The following is a 26363-nucleotide window of genomic DNA, read 5'->3' as shown; positions in this document are numbered from 1 at the left end:
TGTGCACACATGCACACACACACCCCTCCCCAAGCAAGGAAGAAGTTCTGCATAGTTCTATAGTTCCTGCTTCTGTAACTGTGATGTTGTTAGTGTGCATTCATTCTGCTCCTCCCCATCTCCTATTTCCTTTGTCCTCAGCCAAGAGTTCAGCTGGTTCCATTCTTTACCAGGTGGTATAATTCAAACTTTGATTTCCCAAGGGTTGGAATTCTCAACCCCTATTTTTAATGATGCTGTTACGGAAATGCTGAGAGAAACCCCAGAGAATCTTCTGGTCCAGACAAGTCCTCCTGCTGCTATGGTATGGCAACAACCCCATGTTCCCTTCATGATTGGGACCAGTCTCTGCCAGTAGAGATGCTTCCTTCTTTGCTTGTTAGTTCAGTGGCATAAGAAATCCAAAATGTCCAGATAGTACTCTCATTTTCTAACTCATTTAACTACTGTTGTGTATCCTGGTGGAAGCGCTGTCCCCTGGAACTCAGATCTCCAGAGCTGCAGAGCTCAGATTTGCTAGGGCGGGGACCAAAAATCCTGCAAGTGGATGTGAGAGTGAGAAGAGATACTCCCACCTTCACCCCTTGATTCCTGGCCCCAGGTGAAGAAACAGCACCACGAGTTGGTTGCTGAATCCAAGCATATATTGCCTTCCACAGACAGAACCCCATCCTTGCTGGCTGTTGCCTCCTCAGTGGCTTTGTAACTAAGCCTTCTGTAGGCCATTTCTCCATCCTACGAGGCCAGCTGTACCTAGATGAGGGGTGCCTGGCATACCAGTGAATTCCATGGGCATGAGGCCATGGGTGCATCTATTTTGTGGTGAAGCATATTTCTTGATCTGGAGCAATCGATATCAGGGGAAATGTCATGACCTGGGATAGGGTATGCTATGAACCCATGCATGGTGGTACCTGCAGAAACACTGTGGAGAGGGACAATACCCATGTGCAGAGCATGTGTTTGTTGCAGTGAGGCTGAATCTCTGCCCCATCTGCAATGGAGGGGATCTAGTACTCGTCTTGCCATGAGGTGGCTGGCTCTTCCCTGAAGGGAATGGTGAACTGCTGAGCTTCCGTGCTGGTCTTCACTGTTGGTCGATTAACCACCTGGTTAACATTGGTGCGGAGAAGTCCATGTTGTTGAACCCATGCATGGCCTCCATCCCTGCCACCCTGGTCAGTTTGCACATGGACCCACTGAGCAAGCACAGGGATTGGGGGCCGGGGTGGGGGGCGTGGGGAAGGGCTGAATGACAGCCAGAGAGTGCGCCATCTTGCCCATCAGATTACTGAGAACCCTCTCTACCATGGATTTATGTCTCACAGGATCACTCTGAGTCTACTCCAAGTTGTCCCTCCATATATACTTCCTACAGGTCTCCCTGTCACTAGCCTTCCTTTCTAAGAACCTCCCCACCCAGCCAAATGATTGGCAACTGCCTGTGTATTGGTGTAGCTCCAGGCTTCTAATTCTCTCTGGGCCCCGATGTACTGCCCAAGTTCTGACCACTGGAGAATTCTTCACCACTGTCCTTCTGGGCCACTTCTGAGTCTGGAAGGTTGTAGCTGTCCATTTTTGGTTGGCACCAGCAAGGTCTAGCCCCTGACATTTCTCTTGACACTTCATAGAACACTCTATCTTTCAGGCCTCCATGTTTTTGGCTCAGCCAGAATACCTTTGCCTTGCTGTCTATCTGTGAATCTTCTCCCAACAACACTGCACCTTTGCTAATACTGTTCCTGGGCCCTTGGCACATGTCTTGCTATCATACTTGTTTCAATGCTTTTATTATGTATCCTACCCAAGTATCAGCTGTGTTCTCTTGGCCCCCTCAGGATTCAGAGTGCATCAGCTTGAACCCCCATTCGTTTTCGCCTCAGAATCCAAAGCCCATCTCAAAATGTCTGCACATTCTCAGGTAACTTACATTCTCCCCTGCTGGTTTTCAAATCCAGATTTTGCACTTATTTTCTCTGACTTTGCCATATTAACCTGTTTGTGAAATTAAGATCTATTGACAATGTGTAGATTGCTATTTTATTTTATTTTTAATTATTTATTTATTTGAGAGAGAGAGAGAAAGCAAGCACGAACAGAGGGAGGGGCAGAGGGACAGGGAGAGAGAGAATCTTAAGCAGGCTCCATGCCCAGCACAGAGCCTGGCATGGGGTTCAATCACATGATCCTGAGATCACAACCTGAGTCAAAATTAAGAGTCAGACACTTAGCCGACTGAGCCTCCCAGGCGCCCCATCAATGCCTTTTATTACCTATACAGATGATAATCTCTTTCACTCTACTAACATGGTGAATTATATTAATAGGGAGTGTACTTAGAGGAATCCTTGCATTCCTGAGAGAATCCCCACTTGATCATGGAACATGACTGCTTTTGGATTCTGTTTGTTGGTATTCTATTTAGATTTTTACATGGATATTCACAAGTGAAGGAGAGGATGGTCCATATTTCTTCCCTGTTTTGTTTTTTTCCGCTTTGTGAAAACACACATAACTTTTCTTCCTTTTTGTTTTTGACGAATCTATTTTCACCTTGGGTTATTTTTTTGCCCCTTGCCAGCAAAGCTTTGAAATGTATTTCTTCTAAAAACTAATTCGGGAAAATGTTCCACTTCAACAATATGGGTCTGCCTATCTTAGATGGGTCAGAGTAGTCTGGGTTAACCTCCATTTCACAGAGTTGGAGGGAAAAGTAGCTTGAAATAAGCCTGGAGAGACAGCAAAGGCCTTCAAGCAAAGCTTTGCAAGGATTTGTTTTCATTTTAAGAACAAAAGTCAGAGAAGGGTTTTTAACAGGGCAGTTGCACAATCAGATTTTACCTTTTGAAGATCTCATGCTGACTTTCTCATCATGGGAAAATTACTCCTCTGAGGTTTAGTTTCCACATCTGTATATTACAGAAAAACAACATCTATGTTATAAGGTCTGCAAGAATCATTTTAGGTAAATGATATCTGTAAGATACGTTCCTCAGTGTTTGGCACATCACATTTACAAATAAAGCTAGTATTTTTTGTTCATATTCATGCAAGTCATTTTTTGTGTCTAAGCAGCAGTTTTGTATTACTCTTATATAAAAGCCAGACCTGTTTTTGTAAAGGCCTATATATAAAATTTTGGGATCTTTTTACATTATTGATTTGTTGGAGAGCTATTGATTTCTGTATATTTATCTTGTATCCAGCCATCTTACTGAATTCTTTTATTCACTCTTGTATTTCTTCAGCTAATTCTATTAATCATATTGTCTAGACGTAGTTTATTTCCTTTGCAAACTATTATTTGTGAATTACCTTCAACTTGTATTTGTTTGGTGGGTAATATTTATCCTTGGAATCTAAGCTAGAATTGCATATTACAAATAGGTTGTGTGATGGAGATGCAACCCACAGTTTAAATTACCTCTACAGTTGAATAGGATGGTAATTGCGATGATTGCATAAGACCATTTGGAAATTAAAATTTGGATATTTAACCTACGAGGTAGAATACAAAACAGGTTATTATGTGTATGATTGAGTTTAATAGGCTGTTTATATGACCTCCATATTCCCCATGTGAAATCATGCAGTTATTCCATCTTGAACCAAGGAAAGGTCAGAGAGGTTTAAATACACACCTCTTCCTCTCGTGCCTTACTGTTGATTTGGAATATAAAATAGGTCTTGATTTCTAGAATTGCTGATTATGTTTGTCACTCAGCAAATATTATGCATATTTAAATGTAAAGATCAATGTAGGGTGAGTACCTAGTATAAAGTCCCTGACATATAATAGGTGCTATAGACAGAATATTTATACCCCGCTCTCCCATCAAAAGCCTGTCTGTTGGAATTCTAATCCTCAGAGTGATGGTATTTGGAGATGGGGGCTTTGTGATTAGGTCAAGAGAGTGGTGTCCTCATAAATGGGGTTAATGTCCTTATAAAAGAGACCCCAGAGAGCTTTCTTGCCCTTTCCCATCATGTAAGGACACAGCAAGAAGATGGATGTATATGAACCAGGAGGTGGGGCCTTACCAAACACCAAATCTGCCTGAGCCTCCGTAGTGGGCTTCCCAGTCTCCAGAACTCTGAAAAAATAAATGTTCGTTGCTTAAGCTACTCAGTTTATGGGATTTTGGTTACAGCAGCCTGAACTGACAAAGACAATAATCATACAATAAACATAGCTTTGCTTCTCCTCTTTTTTAAATGCAAATGTCCACGGACTGTGGCCTAGGATTTTCAATCCCCAAACTGAAGTTCTTCCCATGCTCAGCTAGGCCTACACAGCCAGCCTCCACCTCCTCTCTACCCTCTTCTATTACATCCCTTCTTCCTTCACTCTAGCCCCAGAGATCTTGGTCTTTCCTAAGCCTTTGCATTCTGAATGGATGAATGTTACAACTTCTGGCACATCATTTATGATGATGAACAATAAAATGATTGTGGCTTGAATTAGCAGAATCAGACACCAGCTGTGATGTATCCTGAGGAGGGGGTGGGGGTTCCTTGGGCTCTGAGGTCTTATATCTTATTGCTGTAGACTGAATTGTGTCCCCTCCAAGTTCATAGGTTGAGGTCCTCCCCTCCCCTCCCATGTGATTATATTCAGATACAGGGCCTGTAAAGAGGAATGAAAGTTAAATGAAATCATACGTGTCCATAGGGCTGGTGTCCTTATGAGAAGAAAAAGAGACATCAGAGCTGTCTCTCTCTCCCCACCATGGGAGGCCACAGCGAGAAGGCAGTTGTCTACAAGCCGGAAAGAGAGACCTCACAAAAACTGTGGGTCGAGGAGTAGCTATTTGGTTACTGAGAATGGTGAAGACATGCCTCCTTGTGTATGGTCTCTACCTGCAGAGGAAGGGTGTTTTCCCTCTACCCTTGCTCTTGTTGTCTCTTCTATTTTCCAGCTGCTCTGCTTAAGCAAAGGCAAGAAGAGACAGAAGCACTGGAAGTAAGCAAAGGGATCAGGTCCAACTACCATGAATGGACCTGGTCTTCTGATACATCTTAACTCATAGTTGTTGGATTTTTTTCTTTTTAGAGAGAGAGAGAGGATATGCCTTCTTGAGTAGGGGGAGGAGGGGCAAAGGGAGAGGGAGAGAGAGAATCTTAAGCAGGCTCCACGCTCAGCACAGAGAGCAACTTGGGGCTCGATTCCACGACCCTGAGATTATGACCTGAGCCAAAATCAAGAGTCGGACACTTAACAGACTGAGCCACCCAGGTGCCCTGCTCATAGTTTTTATTCGGGTCAAAATTTTGAGTAGAGAAGAGCACCTCCAACCCGGAACACCTCATTTTTTGTGCTTTAGCTGTTTACATGATAATTTCACATCCGCTTCACAATTAACTTCAGGGGTTCCGCATTTGAAGAATTACTTTACCCCCCTGTAAAGATGAGATCATCTGTAAGGATGAGGGAACTCAGCCTGCAGAGGGCAATGAGGTACACGCAGCTAGCGTGGGCACAGCCAGAACTCAAGCCTGCTTTTTCTGCTTCAGTATGTGATGCTGTCATTCTTAGGGCATTCATTTTACATTCCTTGTGCTGTCTCACCAATTCTGCTCATTCTGTAGTATCTGTTTGTGCATCCTGTTGTCATCCATCCTGCACGCCCCTTTCGCCCTGGAAAGCAGTGTCTCAGCAATCAGTCAATGCTAATATGCCAGCAATTTCCCAGAACTCTGTTGTTGAAGAGCCTGTCTTGATTTATTATTCTAAGTGTGTTGCTTAGGCAACATTGATTAATGATCAATTTCTACATTACAAAATAATCATAGGGCCTTGATAAAACTGTTCAGGAAGCAGAGACAGCCTCTTGAGCAGGTATAAGTTATTCAGCCTCATACCAGATTGCCTGTGGCTGCTGCTTTGCTGATTTTTAGTGGGTGCTACACTGACCCTACGTTTGAGTTTCTAGACTTCTTAAAGGGGTACTGGCCATCAGGTTGCAGTTTTCTGCTTTGTTGTCGATGAATGCATTCTGGAGCGGGGTGTTACCAAGTGTAGTAGAATAGCTTTTGGCTCTCAGTTCTCTTTCTTCCAGTGGCAAGCAATGCCTAGTCCACGGCAGGCTCTTAAATATCGTGAACTAATGAACGCACGGATGGGCCTTTGGGTAGTATGGACAGCTTTCGTGGCCCTGGGCTGGTCACAACTTCTTTCTGTGGGTTTCTCAGACATTCATGTGTAGTGTAAAGGGTTCCAGAGTCTCCGTGATTCTACAGTGGTTGGGTAGCATCAATGCATTTTGAAAAATTCCTGGAAGGAGGCATTAGAGCCTAACTATTAATGGTCTCTGAGGTCCAAGGGCTTGGGTTTGACTTTTGCCTCTCCCTTCCGAGCTCAGTAACTTTAAGCAAGTTTTTACCCCATTGAACCTCAGTTTCTTCATTGGTAAGACAGGAATTCTATAGTCGATATCTGCTTCATGGGTAGAACAAGATTAAACGTATTAATGCATGTTGAGTACTTAGCACAGTGCCTGGCACCTAGTAAGTCCGCCATGATTATGAGCTATTATTTCTGTTCCACTTAAGACTTAATGAGGACAACGTTAAAATTAGCTGAGAAAGAACGAATTGACCAATGGAATGAGAACTCGATATTTTGCTGTAGAATTAGCTCAAGTCAAATATTTACAATAATCATGACAGGAAGTACAGAGGGATTACCAAGACAATTAGTCTGACATGGCTAAAAGAATATGATTCACTCTTGTTGGCTTGGAGCTTGCTCTCCTTGTGTCCCACACATTCTACCAATCCTATTTGTACTTCCGTTACTGTTCTTGGACTTCCTGGCCTGTACCAGGATAGTGCTAGGGGATTCTTTGTTTCTGGACCTTTATTCTCAGTCTCTGATTCAGCAAAGTTCTGATTTTAATGACAAGGGTTTTTCAGCTGTATTCCCAGAGACCCGGCTTCCCTCCAATTCATTCTGCAAAGTGCCTGCTGTCTTTACCCAAGAAAATGTGCAGGTTTTTGTTTTGCTCACTTCTACAGCTCTTAGTCTCATACCAATCTTGGGACTTGGAACTTTGCAAATTTTTACTGGTAAAATGTTTAATTACTCTCATAATTATAGAGAGTAAAATGCACAGATTTTAAGCATACAGTTTAATGAGTTCAGCAAATGTTTATGGCTATATCGTCCAACCCCTGTCAAGGTATAGAGCATTGTCATCACCCCAGAAAGATCCCTGATACCCACTTCTGGTTAATCTCCCTCCACTTCAAAGGTAGCTGTCATTCTGCCTTCTATCTTTATAGATTAGTTTAGTATATTCTTGAACTTCTTTTGCTCAGTCTTACTTACGTCTGTCAGATTTATCTTTGTTGTTGCGTGGATTAGAAGCTCCTTCCTTTTTATTGCTCAGCAGTGTTCTATTGTAAGAATATTCTGTAGTGTATTTATCTATTCTTGTATTGATGAACATTTGGGTTGTTTCCAGTTTTTAACTCTTGTGAACAAAGCTGCAATTAACATTCTTTTATAAGACTTTTTGTGGACATATGGTTTCATTTACTTTTGTGGAAATAGGAGTAGAATGGCTGAATCATAAAGTAAGTGAATGTTTACAGGAATTGCCAAGCGGTTTTCCAGAGTGGCTACTCCATTTTGCATATCCCTGAGCCTCAGTTCCTTGGCATCCTCACCAGCTCTTAGTATGGTCAGTCCTTTTAACTTTAGCCATTCTAATGGATGATGACTAATGATGTTGACCAGCTTTTCATGTGCCTTGCACTTATGGCTAATTAACATTCATCCAATTGATGGGAAGAGCAATTTCCCAATTGTGTACTAAACTGAACATAATTTTCCCCATGAATCCAGTTAATGGATGTCACCCCATTCCCTGTGTAACTCCACTAAATGCCTTGTGATGGTTAATTTTATGTGTCAACTTGACCGGGCCATAGACTTCCCAGATATCTGGTCAAACATCATTCTGGGAGTGTCTCTGAGGGTGTTTTTGGATGAGATGAACATTTAAATCAGTAGACTGAGTAAAGCATGTTGCCCTCCCTAATGTGGGTAGGCCTCATCCAATCAGTTGAAGGCCCGAATAGAAGAAAAAGACTGACCCATCCCTGAGTAAGAGGGAACTCCTCTTGCCTGACTGCCTTTGAGCTAGCTGGGACATCCATTGTTTCCTGCTTTCACAGTTAAATTGAAACATTGGCTCTTCTTGTGTCCTAAGCCTCCCGGCTTTTGGACTGGATCATATACCTTCAGCTCTCGTAGATCTCTAGAGTGCCAACTGTAGATCTTGGGACTTGTCAGCCTCCCTAACCACATAAGACAATTCTTTCTAAGATATCTCTATCTATCTAATCTATCTATCTATCATCTATCTATCTATCTATCTTCTCTTGGTTCTATTTCTCTGGAGAACCATGACTAATACACCCTTTCCCCTGGCACCATTTTCTCCCAAAGTGCCCCATTTCAACTCTGTTTCTGCATAATCATTTATACCTAGCCCCATGCTGGCTTTGTTAAATAGGCTGTAAACATATGCTCAGTGCTTTCATTTAACAGCTTTGGGACTGCAGTTAAAATCTTTGCAGAAAATGTTATCCAAAGTTATCTTTAAGGCATTCAACACAGCCACATTCAGAAATGGCGGCCTCCCATTAGCACCGCAGGGGAGAGAACCACTGGGTGGCGGGTCCCTGGCTCTTAGGCTTTTGTTTGTAATCATGTTTTCCAACTGGAAGATATGATGAGGCAACATAAAATGAAATGGTTCTTGGCCTCCTAATAGCAGAATGACTAATAGAATAACTAAGAGGATAATAAACCTCCCCCAAAGGAGGATGGTTAAGGATGCTGACAGATGCAGTGGCTCTGAAAGAGAGGTCTGTCTCCTCACTACAGGATGGATGCAAACCTCTTCTTCATGATGTGAACTCGAGCATAACATTCCAGAAAGCTGAACGCGCATTAATCAAGAGCCTGTGTGCGTATCTTGCAGAGACTCGAGGGCCTGTTTCTCTCTCTTTTGAAACAACCTATTTATTTACTTGTTTGTCCACTCACCTACTCATTTATTTATCTAGTGCATATAATACTTATATATTATGTATTTACCTCCTAGGTAATTAGTTTATTTAAAAAGTATGGACAGAATGAGTTACTTCCCCCAATAAGAGTAAAGTACATCCCCTCTTTTAATTTTTAATTAGCATTTTTATGTAATTAAAGTTTATTAAATATACTTAATTACATTTTCATTTAATTTTAATTAAAATTTATTTTTTAAAATTAACCACACCTTATACTCATATGGACAGCAGGTCCAATGTCTTCCCTCTTAAGACCTGCAACCCCTCCCCAGATTACACATGAACCCCAGGGGGAGGCTACTCGGTTCAAACTTTGGTTTCCAAATACAGGTAAGGAGAGAATTAGTGATTTGGGAACTAGCCCACCTGGGTCAGTGCATCGTTTGCTCACTGCTGGGGGTCCTGCTCGGCCTGCAGCGTGGGCTTCCACCCCATTGCCCTGCAGTCTTTCCTCAGCTCAGGGATCATTTCCGGTGCTGGACTCACACCAGTCTTCCCCCATCTCCCTCCAAGGTGTGGTGTTGAGGCTCAGTCATGGTTCAGAGGACCTTATGGTGAGCATCTCCTTTGCAGCCTTGGTGTCTGTTTCAGAAAACTCAGTCTCAGTGCATTCTGGAAGATCTGCAAAGATTCTTCATCATCATCAACATCATCATCATCATCATCACAGGAGGGGGTCACTCTTCATCCTTCTCTTCCCCAAACACTCATGGTCCCCTTGACCATGCTCCCCCAAGCTTCCGGGTTGAGGGTATTAGAAGGGGCAGCACTTGCCAGGCCACAGGGATCTCATGACTCCTCCCTGCAGGGTGGTGGGTGCCTGTGAACCCGAAACCTGCCCACCAAGATGATCTTCTCTAAGGAGTTTCCTGTGCCTACCTGGCCGAAGTAACCGCCTATGGTTGTCTTACTGCGACATCTTGAGAACAGCTCAACAGGCACTTTGCTATGAGAGTCATGTTTGTTCATCATAGGAGATTTAAGAAACACAGATGTATAATGAGAGAAAGTAAAGTCGCTCATTCACCCATCACTCCACCTTCCAGAGTTCCTGGGGCTGTTCTGGGCATGGGGTATGAAGCAACGGCAAAAACCCTTGTCCTCAAGCATCTTGCTTTCTAAATGGGGTGGGGGATGGTGGATATCAAACAAACAAATAACTAAAATATGTTACCTGTTAAATACTGAACAGTAGAGAGAAAACAGGAAGGCAGGAAATGAGATATGAGGAGTGCCTCTGTGTTCCGGGGAAGTTGACATCTTGGGTGGGATGACTCCCGAGCGAGGTGATTTCTGGAGAAGGCAAGGAGGGAAGAGCAATCCGCACAGAAGGAACAGTCAGTGCAAAACTCAGAGTCCATAGCGCACCTGCCTTGCTCGAGGAAACGTGAGCAGGCCCACCACCCTGTGAGGGAGGAGATGGGGACAGATATGGGGGTCAATGCAGAAGTCATGAAGCTACCAGCATGGAGAGGCCCCTTCCTTGCTGTTCACCATTTTCCACAACAGGCTTCCTAACTGGCAGTCATTTATGTCGCCCCTCCACCCACTACTGGACTTCTACGCTGTCTCCCCACACGATCACCTGCAAGCATGTGCTGTGGTTTTCACCTACAGAGTGTTATGCTCCTAGGAAGGGAGAGCAGATGGGAGGAAACAGGTGACCTGTGTCGGCCCATTGCTGCAGATGGGGTGAGATGTTGAGTCATTGCCCTTAATTCCCATTTGTTTTGGGTTTGTGAAGGCACGATGGTGCTGCTGCCCTCCAGGGCCGGGGATGGTGGCCTTTGAGTCCTGAGCAAAATTACTGGGATGATCTACTGCCTGCTAAATTTACAAGACAGAGGCAGGAAGCAAGGGGTAAAAAGCTAGAAAAGACAACCACAGACCTGGAAATCTTTATAAAACTAATAATATCGTTGTTGTTCTGCTTTAAAAATAAAGCATGCACATTAAAGAAAATTGGGGAAGCTCCCCAAAGAGTAAATATTTAAGTTAAAGCCACATAACCCATTTTTGGAAGTAACAATGCAACATTTTGATATAGTCAAAATATCTATCTATCTATCTATAGATATATATCAAATATATATAACATTTGAGATAGTCACATGGCCATACGTGTATGTGGTTCTGGAGTTTGTTTCTTGTCATTTAATATTTTGTCAAGAACATTGACTTAGGGCTGGAATATTAAAAACCATGATTTTTGATCATCATGTAATATTCCACCAGTATTGTATTTCATGAGCCAGTTAATGAGCCAGCACTGTAATGAATGCTGTCCTTTCCTTATTGTTGAACGTTTCGGTTGTTTTTCCATATTGTACTCTTATAAATAATGCAGCCATGAAGCCCTTCATCGGGCATCTGACTGTATCCCTGAATACTTTATTAGGACAAATTCCTAGGAGGGAGACAACTGGCAGAGCAGATGAATTTTTTCCTTTTCAAACACCCAAAACCTTGGAAGGAAGTGGTTGATAACTTTGCGCAATGATACTTGATTTGTTGAACCGATCACGGATAGGTGACTGGCAGTTCAGATCAAGATAATTTTGGCATTACCTTGGTGGCAGTTCCTCAGATTGTAATAAAAATACTTTGGAGTATTGGGACGCCTGGGTGGCTCAGTTGGTTAAGCAACTGCCTTTGGCTCAGGTCATGATCCTGGAGTCCCGGGATCGAGTCCCACATCCGGCTCCCTGCTTGGCAGGGAGTCTGCTTCTCCCTCTGACCCTCCCCCCTCTCATTCTCTCTCTCAAATAAATAAATAAAAATATTAAAAAAATACTTTGGAGTATCATGCATGACATGTTAGATGCATTTTTTTTCAGGAAAATCCAACTTAGGGCTAAAAGAGATACAACTAGAATCAATGTAAGAAAGTATAAAAGAGACCTAAAAGTGTTGTGTGGACCTTAATTATATCAGATCAAGAAAACATCTGTTAGGATGTGTTATATTTTTTAGACATGCCGAAATTTGAATGGTGACTGAATTTTGAGAATATTGGGACATTATTGTTGACCTTTTAGGCACGATGTTAAAAGATGAGTCCTTATCTTTTAGAAGTGTGTTTGGAAACATTGAAGATGAAATGATCTGATGTCTGGGATTTTCTTCCAAGTAATTTGGGGGGCAGTTGATGGGACAGAATTGGCTGTGGGTTGATGGTAGTTGGGGCTGGTGATGGGTCCTTATTTTTATCAGAGGTCAGCAAACTATAGGCCAAGGGCCAAATCTAGCCCACAGCCTGCTTCTGTAAATTAAGTTTTATTGGAAAATAGCTATGCCCGTTTGTTTAGATATTTCCCCTGGCTGATTTTGGTTGAGCTGAGTTTGTTACAGCAGAGGCCATCTGGCTTGCAAAGCCTGAAATATATCCTATCTGTCCCTTAACAGAAAGAGTTTGCCGACCCTTGATTCATACTATTCTGCCTATGTCTGTTTATGTTTAAAATCATTCATAATAAAATGTTTAAAATACAAGTCGTGTAAAAAAGATCTACGTGGTTCCTCCAACTACCACCACCCAACAGTGTTTATCTACTAACACTGTCTTGAACACATTCAATCACAGCTGAAATGCATGGCCCCTATAATAAATTCCTGAAATATCTGTGAGGTTATGATTCTATAAAAATTTACTATTCTGTATGGATAATACATGCATGGCAAAGGATTCTACAGGACACACTCTGGGAAAGAAATCTCCTTCCCATCCCTGTCTCTCATCCACCCAGTTTCCCTCCCTGGGGTTTCTTGTTTATCCTTCTGGGAATAATGTCTGCATATATAACCATAATATAAATATATAGTATAATGTCCCCTCCTACATCCCCAAGTGATGGCATACTGTATATATTTGCTTTTAGTCGGTTAATAATATATCTTGGAGATCTTTCCATGTAGGTTGTATTTTATATATTTTATATATAAAATTTTATATATATAATTATATAATTTTATATATATAATTATATATATGTGTGTGTGCATGTATATTCCTAAAGTACATTTAGGAATATGTATATTCCTAATGTATACGTATTAAGATATATATTTTTTCCTTTTCTGTGTTTTGGCAGAATCGGGGGGACACAGAGGCACAGCCATGGAGCTGAACCCTGGGGAGCATGCGCAGTGCTCAGCAGCCGAGGTTGGGGTGGGCCTCTTTTATTGGACTTCTCCATCCCCATTCTGAAGAGAGGCTATAGAAAGAATTCAACAAAATGGAGTTTGTTGAATATTCGAAGGCCCGTTCTCCTCTTTGTCCTTCCCTAAAATACCAAAGAAAGACAAAATTTCAATTAGGAAATCCTGTTTGCTCTGCCTTTAAATTACCTTCAGAACCTGGGCACTTCTCAGCCCTCCCTGCCTGGGTCCCGGGCCCCGTCACCTCTCCCCTGGTGGCATGATCACGACTATCTGGTCCTCTGGGGTCCCCACCCCTAACCTGGTTCCTCGCAGTCTGGTCTCACCACAGCACCTGCGTCTCGTCCTTTTAAGTGAAAGTCAGAGTTGGGCCTCGCTTGCTCAGAACACTTTAATGGTTCATTTCTTTCAGAACAAACCCCAAAAGACTCGCAAAGACTTGTAAAGTCCTGCCACCATTTCTTCTCCAGGATCTTTTCTCTCTTTCTCTTCTGCAGCCCATGGCCTCTTGTCGACTCTCCCTGCAAAGTTCTTGGCCCATCATCCAAATGGCTCGCCCCTCTCACCTCCTTCAAGTCTTTGCTCAAATGTCACCTTCTCAGTCACACCTCCCCCCCATTTAAAAATCACCTCTCCTCAGCCAGCATCCCATATCCCCCTTTATAAATAATAAAAAAAGTATTTCCCATAGTTCCACAAGCGTGGTGGCTTTAAACAACAGGAACGTATTCTCTCACAATTCTGGAAGTCAGAAGTCTGAAATCAAGGGTCGTTGGCAGGTTGGTTCCTTCCGGAGGCTCTCTGGGAAAATTCATTCCATGCCTCCCTCTTAATTCTGGTGGCTGTTGGCAAATCATGACGTCCCTTGACTTGTAGACACGTGACTCCAGTCTCTGCCTCCTTCTTCTCAATGTCTTCCCCTCTTTTCTTCTCTTCTAAGGACCCTTGTTGGGTTTAGGGCCCATCCTAATCCAGGATGATCTCATCTTGATATCCTCAACTACCTCTGCAAAGACTTTTTTCCAAATAAGGTCACATTCCCAGGTTCCAGGGAAGCATATCTTTTGGACAACCACTCTCAACCTCTTACACCTTCCTTCTCTTGCTCATATACTTACCGATTCATTTTGTATTTGCCTTTCTCTCCCTAGTAGGATATAAACACTGAGGCAGGTTTTCTTGCCTGCTTCCCACCCCCTGCCCCCCAACTACTCTATTCCCATCATTATATTATGTTATGTTATGTTATATTATATATTATAATGCTCAGCATCTGGGGGAGGGGCAATAAGTATTTGCTGCAAGTCAATGAATGAATAAAATTTTTTTGGTCACGAATTTTACAACTGAGAATTGTAGGGTTATCATTTCTTCTCTCTGCCGGTCAGAGATGCCTCTCAGTTAATACATCATTTATCAATAAAGTAATTTGGAATATGAGGAGTTGGCGTGAAATGTGATTTACATGAGTGAGTGGCATAAGTCTAAAATAACTCACAGAGTCCATTTATAACTAGAAACTTTGAACAGGGAAAGTCAACACCTAAAAAGAAATGGCAAATATCACACTCACCAATCATTTTTTTCACAGAAGATCTGCATGGCTTCAGGGTAAAAAATTCCCGATCTTCTTGATGGTATTAGTAGTTATCAGTGACTGTGTAAACTCTAAGCATAGTTTTGAACTTAAAAAAAAAAAAGTGACTTGCACCTACTTTGGGCTTATAAATGGAGTTTGGTTAGAAACTGGGTTGTGGCTCAAAATTGGCATGCTTGGGTGGAAGATTCTGCTCCAAGAACAGAGATGGGCTGGGGCTCTGGGATCGTGGGGACTGGGCCTCTCCCACACAGGACCATCTGTCCTTCTTCCCGGTCCAGGATGAGAGATGCTCTCAGAAATGCTTTTCTGTGTCTGGAAGGAACAGAGAGTGGTAACAGGATTTATATTTTGACTCATAGCCTTTGATGCAGGGTTTATGGTCGAAATAGGCTCTAGGGACTGTCATAACTGCCACCCCATTCCACTCCCGGACCCTCTCCCAGAGTGTCCCCTGCGGGAAAACTATTCCCCTCGCCATGAGCGCCTTAGCACGCTGCCCAAAGTCCTAGCTGCAGACTCATCCTGGCTCTGCTCCAGAAAAGTGTTCCAGTTTTCTTTCCCTCTAACTGCCTGCGAGGGTTATAGCCCAGGCGGGAGCCTCAGTGGGATCTTCTGTTCTTTACAATTTATTATTTCAGAGATGTTCCCAGCTTTTCAATCGCAAACAAGAGAATAGGGGGCATTGAACATTCTTCTCTAGTAATCTTTTTTTCTTAAATATCTTCCCCCTCCCCCCCGATTATCAAAGTAATATAGGCTTGCTATTCAAAATTTGGGAAATAAAGAAGAAAAGAGTGCTAAAAAGAGAGTCTAAATCACCAATAATGCTACCACCTGAAATAACTACTATTATTACTTGGGTTTATTTCACTATTATTTAAATGAGCACCTACCTATACAAATCTCTATCTATATAAATACAGTCATATTCATATGATTATAAATATATATTACAAAGTTATTATACTTTGCATATAGTTTTTCAACATTTTATTGTAAAACTATTTTAAACATACAAAAATGGAAAGAATTGTATAGTGAACACACATGTACCAACCATTAGATTCTGCCATTAACATTTTACTTAATTATCTTTACCACTTACGCTTTCCTTCCTTTCTCCCTTCTTCCTTTCTTCCATCAATTCCTCCCTCCTTCCATCCCTCTACCTATCTATCTCTCCATCCATCCACATATCCATCAATATATCCATCCATCCATCCAAACATCCATCCATCCATCCATCCAACCATATATCCCTCCCTCTCTCCCTCCCTCCCTCCTTCTGTTCATCCATCCATATTTCTATCAATTCATCCACCTTATTTTTGAGGTACTTTTCAAAGTAAGTTACAGATGTGAATACTATTTTCCCCTAAACATCTTTTTACATACAACTTTTTTCTTGCTTCTTTACCTAATATGGTATAAAGTTTCCTATGTTTTCAAATATTCTTTAAAAGCACTTTAAAGAATAGCTGCCTAATATTCTATGGCATAGACGTATCATAATTTATTATTCCAATCCCTATTATGGGAAATTTTAATTTTTTCTAATTTTCCACTTTAATAAATAATGCTGCAGTGAATTATCTTTGAACATGAACCCTTGGACCAAGCTTGTTTGTTTGTTTATTTGTTTGTTTTAAAGATTTTATTTATTTATTTGAGAGAGAGAGCACAAGCAGGGGACAGCAGAAGGAGAGGGAGAAGCAGACTCCCCTCTGAGCAGGGAGCTTGATGCGGGACTCCATCCCAGGACCGTCAGATCATGACCTGAGCTGAAGGCAGATGCTTAACCAACTGAGCCACCCAGGCTCCCCAAACTTCTTTCTTTAAAGAATAATCACAAGAGGAATATTACTGAGTCAAAGAGTGTGGACATTTAAAAAAGGATTTGAAGTATAGTTTCTAGTTTTCTCTTGAGATGGGACCTTACTGCCTACCATCTTATAAATTTCCATCTAGAGTCCAGGTGGGCGGGCTGTATCTATGTTGTGGTGGTAAGAGAAGGTAGTGGTGGGGAGCGTGGCCTTGGACTCCAAAGTCTCTGGTGAAGTTTTGGGTGCAGTGAAAGAAAATGTCCAATGCCAAATGTGTTGGCATTTCTCCATGGACTTCTTTCTTGAATAAAGAGGGTCGGGGTTAGTTATGAGAGCCTGACTATGTGGCATGAAGGAATAGCGCCTGCCATTCCTTAGGTCTTGGGTCTTCAGTCCTTTTGGCAACTGAGAACCCCTCTCCCGTATAAGTATGTCTGGGAGTGCCCAACCCGATTTCCAGAAACTTTCGTAGAGCATTAAAAGTCCACTAGGCATAGTGCTAAGTGCTGTGGGGTTGCAAGACTGAAATATTGAAAATGACAATGGTTCTTAAGGAACATAAATAAATGTTTATTCCTGGTGGCTTTGGTGACTACGACATCACCTGTTTGGGATACGGAAGGTGAGGCACGTAGAAGGAAGTCAGAATGGTTCGGGGCCCTCTCATAGTCCCCAGACCAGGTTTTACTGATGTGTTATCTGTGGGCAGAAAGGGCAGAACACAGATAATTTAGGCTGAACAAGGTTTTCTGATCTCTATCCTGAATTTGTTTGTGTTGAGGAGGTTCTGAGGGGCAGAGGGATGCTCACTTAGACCTGGGGTAAACCTTCTCATGCAGGGTGTAAACAAAGGGCAAATGTTGGCAATGGGCGTCTCAAACTATTTAGCCAGTTGTCTGTGTTCTTCAAGAACAGAGGCTGGAAATACTTTCTATACAGGGCCGAACGGTAAATACTTAGCCTTTACAGGGCAGACAGTCTCTGCTGCAAATACTCGACGCTGCTATTAGAGCATGAAAGCCGTCATAGATAATACAGAAATGAACAAGACGGCTGTGTTCCAATAAAACTTCATTTACAAAACAAAGCAGGGGGCTGGGTTTGGCCTGGGGGCTGTAGTTTGGCAAACCCTAGTCCAGAGTCTTTGGAGCCTGGTGACACGGTCAGGGCTGCAGAGGGCAGCTGTATTTCTTACTGTTTCAGAATACTTTAAGGTCTTTTGCAGCTGTTGGGGTAGAATTAGAGTTGGAATTCTCCCTTCCTTTTATTTTCTGTGTTGGATACATATAATTGGAAATTTACTAACTGATGTTACTTAGGGGGATTCTGAGTGTGTCTCCAGCACCAAGATGCTGGAAGGGCCCCATGGGGAGATTGAAAACCTAGGCTCTGGAGCCAGAAAGGCCTCAGTTCTAATCCTATTTCCACTTGCCCATGGAGTGGCCTTGAATGAGTTGTAGAACTTTGTTATACCTCAGTTCCTTCATCTGTAGAATGGGGTCATAATAATGCCTACCTTATAGGAGTGTTGAGAACATTAAAAGAGGTAACATGTATAAAAGGATAAAAGCAGGGCTTCTCCACCTTGACACTATTGACCTTTTGGGTTGGATATTCTTTGTTTGGGGGAGGAGGGTACAGCCCTGAGCATTGTGGAATGTTTAGCAGCATCCTGGTCTCAACCTATTGGATGCTGGTAACACTCCTCCCCCTAACTTTCATAACCAAACGTGTCTCCAGACACTACCAGTGCCCACTGGGGGGCATAACCGTTCCCGGTTGAGGACAATTCTATCAGAAAAAAGATGCCTGGCGTTAATAAATGCTGATTCTTATTATTAGCAATTGTTGAAATTTCAAATATCGAGGCTGGTGGTGCTGATTTTTATATATCCAGATACGACAAACTTTGGGATCTCTGAAGACAAGCACCAAATTTTGTATAATGATAATATCAATAAAAGTGACACTAGCCAACCCATAATAGTTCTTACTATGTGCCAGGTGCCGCTTTGAGCTGATCACCTCTGTCAACTTACCTAAACCTTCAGCGACCCAGTGAGGCAGGTGTGTAGTCTTGCCAGCGCTCCAGATGACAGCCTCTGCTGTTATACTGCTTGATACGGTGATGGAAAAGCTTGAGCCTGGGACAGATTTGGGGCCATGTTGCAAAGGACTAAAGGGCTCCACAAGATTTTGCAGAAGCTGGCTCCTACGACCTGGAGGTACATAATGCTGTGATGTGGTAAGCCCATAAAGCCAGGAAAATTCCCTGTGATTCTGCCCACCAGACCTGATTCCACATTCACGTGCTCCCGCCATTACCCAGGGAGGCCCCATCTGTCGGGGCAGGGGAAGTCTAGGCACCCGTAAAGCTTGACCGATAAAGCTCAATTTGGAAAAAAGAAAATCCCTTAGTTTTTTGGTCAAATCACTGATTATGTTCCCCAAACACAACGTTGCTGAGTACATAAGAAGAAGATTTTCTAAGATATCCAACCTTTCCTGCAACTGAAAGCAAGAAAGGTGAATTTCTGGGACTCTGGGTGAGGAAGCTGGGGTGGGATTTTTTGAGATTTGGTTCAACTTTAGAGAGAAAATACGGACCAAAATGCTTGCTTTTCTTCTCCTCTGGGATGGCAGGAACATGTGCATAGGCAGTGGCTTTGGAACCCTCCCCAGGATGCTCCTAGCTCCGAAAGCAGTGTCCTTTTTATTCCTAACCATAAGATGGCACTCCAATGCCTGCACTAGGAACTGGGCTGGCTGGAGAGAGGGCTCTTTGGAGGACCACAGGAGCAGAAAGCTACTGAGCTCATCTGTATTTGCTTTACATCGCTATGCTAACAAAATGCGGACATTTTATTCCAAATGCGTAAATATTATTGAGTTTGCCAAGGATTTTTGCCTGAATCCGTGACAGAGGACTGATGTTCAGGACCAAGAGGAGATGAGAAGCAGGGTGGGGAAGGAACCGGAAAGCTTGCCCATCCCAGCTCACTTCAGCTATTCGTTGCATGGATTGAGGCACTTCGTATTACCACACTGCAATGTGGATTTCTTTGGGACTGTGGCTCATACCGAGCCTGTGCTCTGGTCTTAGTTCTGCAGGAGGCTGTTCTGCTGTTTCTAGTGCAGCCAAGATAGGTGGTGGGGAGGGGGGCGGGGGGACTGCAGAAGCAGAGAGGTGCTTGCCCAAGCTGGGGTTTGGTTTCTCTCATGCTTCCCATCCCTTGATTGAATCTCTCTCCTGCTGATGGATTCTTATCTGAAACCTTGTTTAATTGAGGGTCTGGTTGCCCTTGCAGGTGAGAAGACAAGTCTTCACCGTCTTGATGACTGAGGGCCACATCCTGTGTCCGCCCAAGCCAACACCTTCCCACTCCCAGGGCCAGCAGCGATTCTTGGATCGTACCTGAGTTGTAGAGAAGAGTTGGTACCAGTGGCTGGTTTTCCCCTTGAGCCACACTCCTGTCGATTGGTCACCGCTTCAGAGAGCCGAGCTCCTCAGGTGCCGGGGATGCCCAGAGGACCTCTGGTTTCGCTGTGTTTCTCCTACTTCGCTCTCCGTGCTTTCTTAGGAGGCTGAAAGCATGAATACTTCATCGAATGGATGGAGGGTAGATCTATTATTACCTGAAAGGGTATTTATTGTATGATTTCCGTGGAATCTTGACCTTTTATTACGAAAATTAAAGATCGGGTTAGTAGTTTCTGTCCTTAAGAAGCTTAGTTCTTTTTTTTTTTTTTTTTAAGATTTTATTTATTTATTTGAGAGAGAGAGAATGAGAGAGAGCACATGAGAGGGGGGAGGGTCAGAGGGAGAAGCAGACTCCCCGCCGAGCAGGGAGCCCAATGCGGGACTCGATCCAGGGACTCCAGGATCATGACCTGAGCCGAAGGCAGTCGCTTAACCAACTGAGCCACCCAGGCGCCCAAGAAGCTTAGTTCTGACAGGAATTTCAGATATGCTGATAATGGAACGCCTGGGTGGCTCAGTAGGTTAAGCGTCTGCCTTCACCTCAGGTCATGAACTCAGGGTCCTGGGATCGAGCCCCGCATCAGGCTCCCTGCTCAGAGGGGAGCCTGCTTCTCCCTCTGCCTGCCATTCCCCCTGCTTGTGCTCGTGCTCTTTCTCTCTGACAAATAAATAAATAAAATCTTCAAAAAAAATCTTTAAGATATGCTGATAATTATTAAATGATCATAAAAACTACCAGCTATTGAGCAACAGCTGTATACCAGGTTTATATTTATATAACTTACGTGTACTTCTAATATGTATCAGACTATTTTTATATTTACGTGCTCTTCTATTTAACTTAAATAGAAATGTCGAGAAGTTATATATATTTACGTTTTCTTAAAAAAAGTGATGTGTAACGCAGTGGTTACCACCATGTTTTTCTCAGTGTTCACTGTTCTCTTTCTCCTTCTTACTAAAATTCTGATTTTTTTTTCAGTTATTCCTCATCCCCCACTCAGCAGATCCTTTCTTTCCCAGCTCCATGGGCGGGTCCTGTACAGTCTAAGCCATTTATGATATAGCCAACCCTCTTGCCAGTGTTTGGTTCCAGAACAGGGCTTCATGCAATTAGTGCTCAGGACCCCTCTGTATACTGTTATTGATCCAGGAGTGAGTATGTCACCCACATTAGTGCCATTGGCGTAAGGAAGAACACCCCACTATCACCCAAATGGTGCGAAAGCTTGCTGCCTTCTGTAGGAAATGTACGGTGAAGCCTGTGGCCGATAGATCTCTTACAATTAGAGGGAAACTGGCTTTACGATGACATTGATGCTTGGCTGGTGGAGCAGTGATATGGAAAGGATCTAGGTCCTTAATGACATCATTCAGTGGCTGAATCAATCAGCCCTGAAGCCTACTCCACCTCTGGACTTCCTGTTAAATGAGATATATGAAAACACCTTTATTGTTTAAGCCAGATAAAGTCAGTATTTTGGCTATTTTTAGGAATATGATTACTTTTGTTAACACATTAAAAGGAGATGACATTCAGAGAGGTCAACAGCAATAGCAGGGTCAAAAACAACAAAATAATATTAAGTGACCAAAGGCGAGGCTCTAACCCTGGGCAATCCCACCTGCTGGTCCGCTTGCCAGGCTCTGGATCCAAGCCCATGGAGTTTCCTCCTACTGAATACGACGTAGAAAGTGCTTGGAAGAAAGCCAGGCGCTTGGGGGAAAAGAATAGAAAGAATTTACAACTAGGGAAGGGAAACACTGGAGGCTATTGAATGAAGCTCATTATTCCCACAGAATGTGAGACAATGGACATGTTGACAGAGGGAAAAACTGGTTAGCTACAAACTCTAGTGGGGAGAACAGTTCTACTATAAACTTTGATATCTTTCATAGGACTTGAGATTGGATATAAACTAAAATTGATGCTTTTGCCCACTTGGGGAGGGAATACTCTCTCCTTTTTTTGAATCTTTCTGCTCTCTACTCCTTGTCCCGTGATTAGGACGTGAGAAAAGATGATTTTTCAATGCAAAACCAAAGGAAAAAGCCCAAATCCCCAAAGCCTTTTTAGTCCAGAATGAAGGACACGCTGACAACTGATGACAACTTGATTTTACCTTAGCTCCTGCCTCCTGGAGTGTGACTTCCTGGACCTTTGCCCAACGTTGGATTTGCCTGTCACTTCAGAGGTTGGAAAGAAACTTCACAGAAGTGCTCTCAGGAAACCTGCTGACCAAGGGAACGAATAATACACTTGGGCCTGAAATTTGCTGAGAAATGAAGCTGAGTGAAACTTTGATTGTCAGAAATATCAGGAAAGGAACTTTCCTGAAAAAGGTGGCAGTTTTATTCAAGCCACGGGCTCCATGGCATGTGGCCAAACCTTACATTTTTATTTTGGAAAAGTTTTAAATGTATAGAAAGCTTGACTACACATTTCTCTAATGAAGATATAGAAATGGCCCATAAAAGATGTTCAACATCGTCAATAGGGAAATGTCAATCCAAACAACAAGGAAATACAACTTCACACCTATTAGGATGGCTATAATGAAGAAAAGGGACAACCATTGTTGGCAAGGATGCAGAGAATTTGGAACCCGTGTGCATTGCTGGTGGAAATGTAAAATGGTGCAGCCACTGTGGAAAACAGTATGATGGTTCCTCAAACGATTAAGCATAGCGTTACCTTATGATCTAGCAATTTCCATTCATAGGTATATATTCCAAAGAACTGAAAACAGGCACTCAAACAGATAGCTGTATGCCAATGTTTACTGCAGCATTATTCACAGTAGCCAAAATGGGGAAGCCACCCTACTGTCCATCAACAGATGAATGGATAAACAAAATGTGGTGTATACCTATAAAGGAATATTATTTGGCCATAAAAAGGAATGGAGTTCTGAGACATGCTATAGCATGGATGAAAACTCTGGGCTAAGTGAGATAAGCCAACACAAAAGGACAAATATCGTATGACCTCCCCTTGTATGAAATATGTAGAATAGGCAAATTCATAGAGGCAGAAGGTAGATGAGGTTACCAAAGGAAAGGGGGAAGGAGGGGTTATTGCTGAATGGGTGTGGTTTTTCTTTAGGAGATAAAAAAAGTTTTAGAAATAGTGATGAAGGTTGCACAACATTGTGAACAATTGGTACAATTTAAAGAAAGATGTAGAAAAAGATAGAAGTTGACAAATATAGAAAAAAATGAAACAACAGCCGAATGTATAACTATCAGCCATATGCCTATTGGGTGGAATGAACAAATACTAATATTTTATCATATTTGCCCTAGATATTTACATTGCTGATGAAATTATTCCCCTGTAGCATATGTGATGAATGCCCTCTGCCGCATCCCTGTGGCCAGTCTGAGTCCACTTACTGAGACAGTGGACAGTTTCTGTGCATCCTGCTCGCCTGAACCTCACAAGCCTGCATCGCTCAGCTTCTCTGGAGGAGAGCTGCGTCCAGTGGCAAGAGAGCTTGCTATCTGCCCACAAGGTAATCCTCAACACTGTCCACAATAGCTGAAAGGTGGATACAGCCCAAATCTCCACTAATGGATGAATGGAAAAATAAAATGTGGTATTTACATATAACGGAATATTATTTAGACCTAAAAAAATAAAGTCGTGATAGAAGCTGTAATATGGACAAACCTTGAAAACATGCCCAGTGAAAGATGCCAGATACACAAAGTGATAAATTGTATAATTTAATTTTTAGATGAAATATCCAGAACAGGCAAATCCATAGAGACAGAAAGTAGAATGGTGGTTGTCAGGGGCTGAGGGGAGGGGGTAATGGGGAGTGTCTGCTAATGAGTACGGGGTTTCCATCTTGAGTGATGGAAATGTTTGGAACTAGGAAGAGGTAGTGACTGCACAACATTATGATTATAATAAATGAAACTGAACTGTTTACCTGTAAGTGGTTAACTTTATGTTATATGAATTTAGCCTTAACACGTTTTTTGAAAGCTATTGTTTATGCATACTCTACAATCCAACAATTCCACTTCTGGATATATTTCCTTAAAATAAAGGTATAAGGGTGCTCATTGAAATACTATTTATAATAGCAAAATATATGGGAAAGGAAAAATGCTCGTCATGGTAGGGGTGGCTAAATATACTTCACACAAACAATGGTTAAAATCACACACAGTCGTCAAAGGTAATGAACCAGATCTCTGTTATCACATGGAGCAGTCTTGAAAACATATTGAGTGAGAAAAGCAAGTTGCAGAACCATACGCACACAATGGTGTCATTCATAAAATTATTTAAAACCCATTAAAGTGTATGTTGATGCGTTAGCTACAAGTTTAAAAAAATGTCCATCAGGGCTCGAGTCCCCCTCCCTGCTCAGCAGGGACCCTGCTTCTCCCTCTGCCTTCTGCTCCCCCTGCTTGTGTGCTCGCACTCTCTCTCTCTCTCCCTCTGACAAATAAATAAATAAAATCTTTAAAACAAAACAAAACAAAAATGCATGATAGGTGATGCTACCCCATTTTACGGAAGAGGAGACTGAGGTCAGAGGGGACCCGCTGTGTGAACTCAGGTCCATCTCACCATAATGCTTGTGCCCTCTTCCTTATATCACTCTACTAAATTGTTCTTTTCATCTACAGCTTCTTTTAGAACTGCAGAATATCCCAGCTTCTCTGCTGCTTCATCTTGTGTATTATTTGAGCTCCAAATGGCAGCCCAGAGCCCCTGCTTCACTTTTCTTTTTTATTGGTGTAGCCGATGATGAGAAGGATCCCTTTGCTCCGGCAACTGGGGTTGAAAATATTTTTTCTTGAGAACCGGGACTTGAATTTCTGCCTGTGTACCTGCTGTACATTGACCTTCCCTCTCCTTCCACTTATCACTGCTTGGAACTGCTTCTTATGGAAAGGGTCTCTGAGTAAAAAAATAAACATAAAAATAAATCGGAAATTCCACGGATACTGGCCCCAGGTTAAAGCCCCACCCTGTGGCTCCTTAAACTGATGATTTGTGGGCCAAGAATCCATGGACTTTTTGCAGGAAGCCCTTTGGGTGAATGCTGGTGGGATTTTGGAGAGGGCTTTGCCGTGATACCTTACGGGAGGTGAGCTGGGGGTGGGGGTGCGGGCGGGAGGGGGAAATGCCGTGGATGGGTTGAAGCCTCCTGTATTGCTTAGCGGTTTAAAGCAGACCATTTCCAGCAAGATTGAAAGTAAAGCAAAAGGCTTATTCTGCAGAACTGGGAATTTAGCAGTGCCAACACACCAAAGTGAAGACTTCCGACGGAGCTCCGAGGCTGCGCCTCTTTTGCAGAGTGTTGCGTTAGAACGTTGGTTTCAACAGCAGCTTGGCTGGACCCTCTCGGGTTCATTTCCTGGGCATTAGCTGCTGAACGAACATGGAGAACAATAAACGGAGACGCTTCAAATTAAAAGGCGGAAATTTTGCCATTGAACGTGAAGTAATGGGTATGGGGAAGTTTCTAAAACTCCAAGGTAAATTACTCGTAAAAATAAAATGAAAAAAAGGATCCTTTTAATTCAAATTCGACTTCTAAGCAACCACCTCCAAAGCTTGCAGACGCCGTTCCCCCTGCTCGGGCCCTCTTGCAGGTACGGCTCTGCCTACCTGATATTCGATCTTTGGCCTTGCGGCGGGTACAACTGGAACACTGGTCTCCAAGCCCTGGGGCAGCAAAGGGAGGCAAACATCCTCCTGCGGGCCTCACCCCAGAAGGGACGTGTGTTATTCCCGCTCACAGCCCATTGGTCAGAACTAGACACGTGACCCTCTCCTAACGGCAGAGGAGGCTGGGAAATGTAGGCGGGGCAAAATGGAATATTTGCAGAGATTTAACAGTCTCTACTGTACTCCGCAAGACTGGGTTCGGTGTCCTGCCGGTGTGTTTTTGAATCATTCAATCATAACACATCTCGCTCTCTCTTTTTTTGTAATTGCCTGTTTACTGCCCCATGCAAATCCCAAACCTATCAGTTCTTTGAGAGAAAGGGCCAAACTCAAACACCGTTGCATCTCTGACACCCAACCTAACACAGCACACAGGGGGGTTCACTAAATCGGTATTGAATACGTGAAAAAAAGAAGGAATACATGATGTAGCCGTACCAAAAAAATGGAGACATAGCCCTACAAAAAAAAAAAAAAAAAGGAGACATCATTGTTTTTATAAATCTCTCACCTAGGAGGTGA

This window comes from Mirounga angustirostris, unplaced genomic scaffold (genome assembly GCF_029215605.1).
Source record: "Mirounga angustirostris isolate CCGP_5_RB_7025 unplaced genomic scaffold, mMirAng1.0.hap1 SCAF_5, whole genome shotgun sequence".
Classification (NCBI taxonomy): domain Eukaryota; kingdom Metazoa; phylum Chordata; class Mammalia; order Carnivora; family Phocidae; genus Mirounga; species Mirounga angustirostris.
The sequence above is the reverse complement of the archived record's forward strand: the minus strand, read 5'-3'. Positions refer to the sequence as shown.